The following is a 9,785-nucleotide window of genomic DNA, read 5'->3' on the forward strand; positions in this document are numbered from 1 at the left end:
TATCGGTTAACCATTGATTACAAAAGGCAGCAACATGAGGGCTGCTGGTGTGAGACGCTACTCTTCCCGGAATTGAACTATGGCATCTAGCAGAGTCCAGCTCTGCCCCATTGTCCCCCTAATCCTTCCATTCTCCTCCTGGGAAGACTCTTTGCCTTCTTCGTCCTTCTTCCTCTGAGGCTTTAGTTTCTAGAGGCAGCTCCCCCTTTTATTCTGTCCATGGATGGAGTTGCTTATTTTGATGTCAACAGAGAAAGTACAGATCAATGTGGAATCCATTTTAATCTCAACAAGACTCAGAAGTACACAAATGCCTCCAGTCAACATCAGATTCAGCCTCAGCATGAAAACTTCCACAGATTCTTGACATTTTGGGCCCTTAATAAGTATTTCTTAAGCAGCTGCTAAGTTGCAGAGAGCATGCTGGATTACACAGATAGACGTTGATGAGTTCTGAATCCCAGTCCTTGCCTTCATACGCTTACATTAGCAGAGAAGAAAGACTTTAGGAGCCACAGTGACAACTGGGTGATGGGTTTTCTGGGGAGGCTATTAGGGCCAGTGGAGAGTCTTAGTGGAGCATCCCTTAAGCCACCTCAGGTTCTCTTCCAAGGAAAGTTCTGTGGGATTCCAACTTACTACATTTTGACAGGGAAGGTATATTATATACCACACGAAATAAATCAGAAGAGCATTTTCCATGCTGTTAGTCCCATTGGCAAAGGCAAGACACTTTAATAATGGATATAAAAATTCCTAGTCATGCTTTATTTTGATTATATGTAGATAGCATCTCTGATAATTTGAGCATTACAGGGACAGGCGCCATTGGGTACTTAATTGGGTGATGGAATTGTCCAGTAATGTGTGCATGAGTCAGAGTCACTCACAATGGTCATGCCTTGTTCATAACAAAAATTCCTCAGTCTGGTCCCCATCCTCTCTGCCCATCAGTATTGAAAGGTTCTTTTGTCGTGGAGCGAGGAGACTACTGGATGGCGTTACCCGGACAGGGCAAGGGTTCTAGGTGCTATCTGTAAGGCACAGATTTATTTTTGCGAACACAACTTTCTGTTAACTTTCGCTTGACCTTGTATGACTTTATCTTCAAGACCACATCAAGCTAACACTCTGTGTCTGGATTAGATCTCATAGACAACCAAGGGTTTTCCAGGGTCTGACTCCTCCCTCCTGTTTTCTTGGCACTCCGTCTCTGGGATTCACCACCCTTCCCTTCCTCATGTTTGATTCCATGGAGGAATTCACTCCTACACTCCTGGCTACCGTAGAGCAGTGGTTACTTTACCAACAGCGTCACGAAGGAACCACCCTTTCTTGGTGCCAAAGCTAGGACAGCACCAGGCCATGTCTCCCTGCTCTTGGAGCTGCTGCTACCTACCTTCCTTGGTGGTCTGAAGGTTTGATGTGGGCAGGTAGTTCTGTGATCACAGTGGAATGTGGGGTGTCGCTCGCCACCTGCTGGCTTTAGCTCACTACGGAGCTCCCCCTTGCTAGTCTTGCTCAGAGAAAGGTTCAATGGACTCCTGTATCCTGGACTCATGACCTGAGTCCACAAGCGGGCTGCTGGTCCCTTGTCTTCATGCCTAGGTCACTGTGTGGGAGAAGAAACCTTTAAGTTTCACGGAGTGACACTCTCTTGTCTGTTGTAGAGACACCCCCCTTCTCTTTTGTCTCAGCCTCTGCATCTGGTAGCACCCCACTGGCCTCTCTTGGGAAATTCTCTTTGATTTGGCTGTGATTTCCTTATTTTATGAGGCTTAAGATTTGTACAACCTTGCAAAAATGTCTGGAAAATGTCAGTGTCTCCTGGCAAATACCTCTCTGAGTGTTTCTGTTAAGTGCAGCCACCTGCCCTTCACGTAAGTTTGGGAAATTTTCCCTTCATTGTTCTTCCATGTAGAAAGAAGTATCCATTCCCATTTTCCTTCAAAGAAATTCTCATTTTCCATCTCCACCATTAAATCTTCAACATCCTCTCCAGTGCCATGGATGCAGACTTTGAGCTCAGTGTCATAATTCCGACGTCACAAACTTTTGGTCTATCTTGAGCGGATGCTCCAGAATCCCTCTTTAAGAAGGGTAAATCATTTTTAGCCACTATTTCTCTTTGGACTTTCGATACAGTTCAGCATTGGGAAAAGTCACACTTCACATTTACACACATTTTAAATTGTATGTTGATTTATGTATGCAGCTCACTTAACAATAACTAAGGTATGTTATCAACCCAGATGCCCATCAACATCTCTCTCTCTCTCTCTCTCTCACTTACACACACAATGGGATGCCACTCAGCTATAATAAAAACGAAATCTTGTCTTTTGCAAGGAAACGGATGTGACTGACAACCATTATACTTAGTGAAATAAGTCAGTCCCCAAAAGACCAGTATCATGTCCTCCCTGAGCTATGGTAAATAATTCATGGGGTATAAAACATGTAATCTGTAAAAGAGAGACCAACATTGTGGGCTTTAATTAATTATTGCAGACAAACTTTGTGGATACTCTGAGGAATGGCAGGGCTCTTTGTTATCTTTATTATTATTATTATTTTCTACTTGCTATGTGTTGATATCTTTAACTAATGAAGTCATAAGCCTGTGATGTCAAAGTGAAATAAAAGTATGTTGCTTTAAAAATTAGGGGGAAAAAGAGGGAATAAAGAAAGAGGAGGATGGGTGGGGAATGTGGGCAGGATGAAGGGTAGGTACCACTAAGCTCCTCAATCTGTACTGCGATGTTTATGAAGTTTGTACATGCCACATGATGAAGAATTGCTTTATCAGAGATTGGAGCTTCCAGAAGTGGATCTTGCTCTGAAGCCTAACAGGCACTATGCAGGGCTTAGGTTGTCACTGAGAAGTTGGGAGCTTGTAACACACACAAACACCTGTTTGCTTAATCATACTTTGGGACAGCCCCCTTGAAGGTGTTTATCTTCTCGCTATATGCAAACAGGGGCTCAGTGGAGAGGACGCTCAGGGGTACGTTGGGCTGGTGACAACAGCAGCTCTTTGCTAAGGCTGGTGCATCTCAGGGAAATGAGAATGCTCCCAGTACTTTTGTAAATGGACCTCTTAGGATTCTTCCACGTGCCTGATGCCATAGAGTCCAGTTCCTACCCCTTAAACTTGAGAAGGCTTGGGATGTGTTTATAGTCAGCAGAATGTGGTAGAATCGGGGGTTCAGAAATAAATACTTTGGGAATAATCTCAACGGAAGATAAAGAAAAGTACAAGTCACAAAGTGGCAGTGATGGCTCAAGAGTACGTATTGCTCAGTAGGACCTCAAAACCAAGAGCGCGACAGTTGTCTCAGGATTTTAACTATCCCAAAGGACAAAGAAAGCAAGAAAAAATAGGTTCACAAATATAGACAAGAACCAATAATGCGTTAAAATTCCCAAGTAAAATTGTTGAGATCTTGCTCTGTGCTTGGCTTGCACTGAAGTGCCTTATGGTTATTTTTTCTGCAAAGCAGCTCAATGATATGCAAGATACTTTCACTCCAGCTTCAAGTTTAGAAATGTAGCGCGGAGAGATGAGGGTTAGATCAGGTTTACCACAGGACGTACGGGAAGTGGAGGGGTTAGGATCTAAATTCAGATCATGTTCCAGTTACTACTGCTGCAGTGACTTCAGACAGCAACACTCACGTCTTACCCATCACGCTTTTCGTGAAGGGCTTGTCTGGTTTGTTCTGAGTCTGGCATCCCATTCAAGCTCAGATGGGGCTGAAGCTGGAACAGTAAGGACAGCAGCTTCTAAGAGCCTGGGGCGGGGGGCTGGCTTCATCTCTCTTCATGAAGTTTCAGGGCTTTTCTATTTGCTCTCACAAGTTCTATGGGGCATGCTCAGAGCCTTGGCAGTTTCCAGGCAATGGATATTTTAAAATCTGGGAACATGGAACATGGAGCTCAGCTTGAAGGTTAGAGACCTCCAGGCCCTAAATGATCTACTCTTGGAAATTGTGCAGCCCAATTCCATGCTATTGGTTACAAAGCAATTCTAAGCCTGCTCAGGTTCAACAGGAATTAGACTCTACCAATCCAGGACAAGTGGCAGATTTCTAGGAGGCAACGTAGGTGGGAGTTTTATTTTAAACATAGCTGACACACAGAATCTCCTGTAGGTCTGTTGATCCCAGAACCTGGTGCACTACCACACAGCTACACTGTTTTCCTGATGTGGTGTTGGAATTTCAGCCATAATCTCGATTTTCTGGCTTCAATGTCTTAGTGAAACCACCTAAGCCCCTGGGAAAAGAGTTGGTGCAGATTCTATTGAACTATGAATGGCAGTTGATGCTCCTGCCACTAGATGGCAGAGTTGATTGCAAGAGGGAGAAGAGTGAGTGTGTGATAGATGCATGGGATTCAATTTGTAAATCTTCCCTTTATCCTTCCTAATACATCTGTACTAACCGCACCCTCCTCAAAGGTTCTTTCAGCATAAATCTAATCTCCTTTTCCCTCTTGTTCAACATGTCTGAGTCTGTAAAAGCAGTTAGCAGAGTAGGGAAGTTCCGTGCCACACTCGTGCCCACATGTGGAACAGTATATGGAGCAGTACGCAGCTGACGGGGAGACTAGAATGTTCGAATTGCGTCTCCCGTCTTGTCTTCATGTTTGAAGCAGGCATTTTTTAAGAAAAAGCTGTTATTCACCTTATTGCTATTCTGTAGGCCCTGGTGTTCATTCCTGTGCTCACGAAACCAACAGTACTTTTACTGGAGAGAGAATAAGAGAATGTGAAGTGAGTATATACCATATTTTCACTTCCTGGTGACTGGCTTTAGATGAAGTTTATATTTTACGTATTGGAGTGCACTCATTTTCTCCAGTAATTGTATTTTTTTTTTTTTACTAAAGCATAATTATTTTCTCCAACTAGATCTGTTTGAATCTCTGTTCTGATATTTCTAAAGTGAGAAGGTATGACTTAAAAAATTGGAAGCAAATGCCAATTTAATGCAGCGGACTCTCTTATATCCACTGAACTCATTAGGAGACATTGTAATTGCAAAATTTACTCAATGGTAAAAGTACTAGAAAACAGAACCACAAACAAAAACTCATTAATTGATCATCTTCCTATCAAGCCTAACTCTGGATAAAATTATGCAAAGTGGTTTTATATTTAGTATAATTTTGATTTTAAATAATATATCTTTTTTGCAAAAATACCTTTTCAAACTTATGTTTCAGTTGTAAAGAGGAGGAGGGAGAGAGAGGAGAGAGATAGAAAGAGGAGGAATTCTCTCCCTTTGGCTCATTTCCAGTGAGAGGGCCTGGCTGCAGTCAGGGGCTGAGATTCCATCCGGGTCTCCTTCCGCTGGCAGCCGCTGCATTCCAGGGCCATTCCCACTGCCTCCTGGGGCTGCAGAACAGGAAACTGGAATCAGGGAGCCGCAGACAAGCATCCAACTCAGGTCCTAACCACTCATCTCAATGCCTGTCCCTACTCCATGCATTTTAGACATATTTCCCAGTCAATGGGAATTCTTCATGCAATAGATCTTGGAACTATACTCTATTCATGTTACAGGATACAACAAAATTTATAGAAAATGCCTTTATTGCATACTTACAATTGTTTTGCCTTAACATTTTTTAAAACAGCACAGAATATTTTGAGATACTGTTCAGAGCTGCTTTCCTTCTTGACTCTCTGTGTCCACTGTCTAGGTTCACTGCCTTCATGGGAGAAGGGTATTTCGACACATTGTGAGGCTCACAGCAGTGACAATAGCTGTGAAATCAAATTTGCTTGATATATCAAATTTGAAGGAGAACGGGCTCTTTACATTTCTATAATTTGGCATTAACTACGTAGGCACAAGCTGAGGGAACCAGAACAGGCAAATATCTAGTTACATATAAGACTGCATTTCCATTCAGAACTGAAACAGCTCAACTCTGTCCTAGTCTTAGGATTAGCTTTACAAGATATTGCCGGAGTGTTGCAAGTCACTTTCAGCTGCTTTGTATCTTCCACCATGCTTGGTGTCAACCTTATTAAAGACTGTCAGTTTGGTGGGTGTGGAATGGTACCTTACTGAGTCTTTAAGCTGCATCTCTCTGCTGATTCCATGCCAAGACTCTATTCATATACTGTCAGACATTTGAATGCAAGACATTCTAGCTGCAAGTTCACTCCCCAAATGGTTGCAACAGCCAGAGCTTAGCTGACCTGAAGCCAGGAGCCAGGCCCCAGAACAGCCTTTGCCTCCCTACAAAAGATGGCTCTGATTTTCGGCTCTACTGGGGATCTGGGCTTTGCAATCCACCTTGTTGCCACACCACGTGTATGGGATCTGCTGTTCTTTCTTTGCTCCTGGTCATATCAAACAAAGCAGCAGGATGGCAGTTCTTTGGGTTTACCTCCTGACTTCCAGGTGAACTCCCTTTTCCACCTGGCTGCTGGTGGAATTCAGATCACCACTTGCTGAATGCCACTGGGGTATCTGGTCATTGCAACACCACGCTGTTGTCTCCATTGTTTTCCTGTGTCCATCAGTCTCGAGGTGCCCCTGTGCTGTCAGTCTGTCCTCTTCTATTTCCTGGAATGTGCCATCTCTGCCTCACTCTGCCTAATATTTCACTGTCTGTTTAAGCATGTCCTTTCCCTATTCTGTCATCTGATTCTCTGCAAGCTGTCTTTAAATCAATGTTTGCACTTAATTAATATCTTTGAAACAATCACAGACTTCCAAAATTTGAATATTCTTTCAAAAGAGATTGAAACTCTGAAGTGAACTTTGGAACACTTTTTCAAAGTTGCACTGATTTGTAAACTAGTTATAAGTTTTTTTTTAGTACCAGAAGCAGCATTAATTTGTAATATCTTTCTATGACTATCCAAAGGTAGAACTATGAAAACAACTAACTTCAGCCAAAGTCAAGCCTCAGGGAAGCAGCATAGTCATTAAAAGAAAAATGTGGGGGAAAAAAAGGAAATTTACCTAAACATAAAAAAAAATGAACCTGCCATAAAAACTCAGAACAAGATAATGATTTCTGAGATTATTCAACATTTACCAAAGAAAGTAAAGCAATGAATCATTTAAATCACACACATACTGAAGTCATTAAAATGATTTTTGATTGGGCTTTTAAAAAATGTTGATCCCACAGGTTTAAAAATCTGAAGAATTTGCTGACTCATGCTTAAAAACAAACTTGAAAAATGTGACTGGTCATTCTCCCTGCAACTCAAAATATGTTTCCCTGAATCAAGAATTAACTGATAATTGTGTAGTCGGAAATAGTTGGTTTTGAAAAAAAAAATCTAGGCTAGAGATTTGGCACACTAATTAGTGAACTTTAGCAATCACACTGTGGAAATAAAATTGTACGGAAATCTCTGCAAGTGGGGTCAGGACGCAGGCAACCATCACCAAGCGTTTTTGTGAGATTGCCGTGCCTGCTTTCATTTCTTAATCTAGCTTTGTTATTTGGAGGAGTGTGTGTGCTTAGATACGTAGACTGAAGAATGTCTACGCTAGGTCTCCCAGATCTCCACATCTTGGTCCACAGAACCTGTGAAAATGTTACCTGGCATCATTGGTAATCACTGTGACAACATAACTTGAGAGGGGATTCTCCCGAGAGTAATTAAGGGTTAGATTGAAAAAGGGGATGGACATGGGCGCGCATGTGGGAGAAGGGATTTCACAAGGAGGAAAGGGCTCATAGCAAGATTTCTAGCTATCAAAGAATTTATATTACTTTATAATTAACTGTTGAACTCCACTGTGTCAAAGAGAAGCAAAATTTATTTCTTTCACCCGACTGTCACACTGTTCCTTCCAGAAAATTTCAGTGCAATGGGAATTTTAAAACTGTATGATCTGTTTTTTGCAGTTGGGAAAAAGAACTTACAGAGATGATCACAAGTTGTAAAATTGTAGTCAACAGGTGGAAACACTGGACAAAATTACATAACCCAAAGTTCATCAGCAACAAAGACATCAATGTGGTCAGAAGACTACACGGTAGCATGAAAGACGGCAGGAACTGAGACCTCCGGAAGTCCTTGAGCAATAGGCCACGTATAGGAAGAAGAACATTCTAGGTGGTGCACTTGCACATTCAGGATCTTCCAGTGCTGTGTCAACCTATCATTATAATAATAGCTGTGGTCATCAAGTGCCTGCTCTGTTGTATGTACCTTACATGTTAATTATAATCTTCTCAAGTATAAAGTTACTAGAATTTTCCCCATTTTTCTAAGATGAGTAAAGCCAGACACAGAGGTGCTGAATAGCTTTCTAAAGGTCACAGGGCACAAAGTGAGGAGCTGGATTCGAACCTGTGTGTGTGTTCCCATAGCTTTTTTATCACTCCATGATACTTCATGTAGTCTTTCATTAAAAACTCACTTTCCAGAGGAGGAAGCCTGGTATCTGGTGCAGAATGGGTGGTCTCTGCTCTCTTGTGTGTGTACGGGCTGTTGTTGGTTTTTTCCAGAGTCTCACGCTGCCACTTGCTATTGCACAAACCACCCATATGTTGCAAACGTATCATGAGATCTGAGAGATGAGTCATTTCATCTTTCAGGGACACCATTTGGACCCTAGATAATGACTGCTCTGGAAATGGATAAAACAGAAGCATGCAGCCTTAGTCTCTGGAGGAGGGCTGGGTTGTCTCAATTCTCAATTCCCCTCTCGGCTCTGGCTTACTCTGGTGTCTGTCCCTCTCCTGGATTCTCTTCTGCTGGCTCTGATTCCAGATGGGAATATGAAGATAAGAGTCTTCAGAATCTTTTGCTTCTCTGCTTTGCTGTTTTCCTTCACCATGAGCAGGGGAGGGATGAAGGACGTGATCTTGCTTAGCAGGGAGATGCCAGGAGCTTCCAGGGCTGTCCAGGGCTGGACAGGAGTGCCCATCTGGAGCCCCTCTTCAGCGTCTCTTCCATGATTTCCTTCTTAGTGCAGTCTGGGTTGGGGGGTGAGAGGGAGGAAGTTCTCATTCATTGCTGTCACCAGGGCTGCTCTTGTCACCAACCCTCCCTTGGGAATTGAGCCAATGGGAAGTCTGGGGAATTTTCTCCGAACCTTGGCACAGCATGTGGGAGGAGGGCAGAGTCTTAGGAGGGAGGAGGCAGGAGGAGCTGGAGCCCAGCAGTGAAGGCCGCAGAACTGCAGTGGGAGGAGGTGAGTGGCATTCTTATGCATGCTGGGTTACTCTAGGCTTCTAAGTGCGCTAAACTCTCAAAGACAGATGAACAACCCCTGCGCCCAAGACTTTGCAGATTGTGAGCACTCATTTACTGCCAAAGTGGCAGCATCGCCTCTAATATCTGGACTCCTGGCACTGACACCTCCTTGCTTGGTAAATCACAGCCTCCCGTACTCCCTTGCAGCTGTCCTACGCTCCCCTGTTCAATCTCTGATTGCTAGAGTGTTACAGACCAATTGTCAGGATTAAAATGATAGTGAATGGCAGCATCTATCTCATCAATCAAAACATTGGATGTAGGAAAAAATAAAGCTTTATTATTTCTGAGGAAAAAAAGCCTACCAACTGCTGAACAGATCCTAAAGGTTCTAAAAGAGAATTTACACACTGACTGTATTTAGTCCCTATGCCTGGACTTTCTGTTCCAGGGAGTGACAGCAATATTGAAGAAGTGCCTGTGAATGAATGAATGACTTAATCAATTGATATTAATAAGGACTTGATAGTTTTGTTTAGAGTTCGAAGTTTTTCAACAAATTCAAAACTGGTTAGAGCTGAGATTCGGAAATGTGTCATAC

Source organism: Ochotona curzoniae, unplaced genomic scaffold, assembly GCF_017591425.1.
Source record: "Ochotona curzoniae isolate NIBS_2020 unplaced genomic scaffold, NIBS_Ocur_1.0 contig_43, whole genome shotgun sequence".
Taxonomy (NCBI): Eukaryota; Metazoa; Chordata; class Mammalia; order Lagomorpha; family Ochotonidae; genus Ochotona; species Ochotona curzoniae.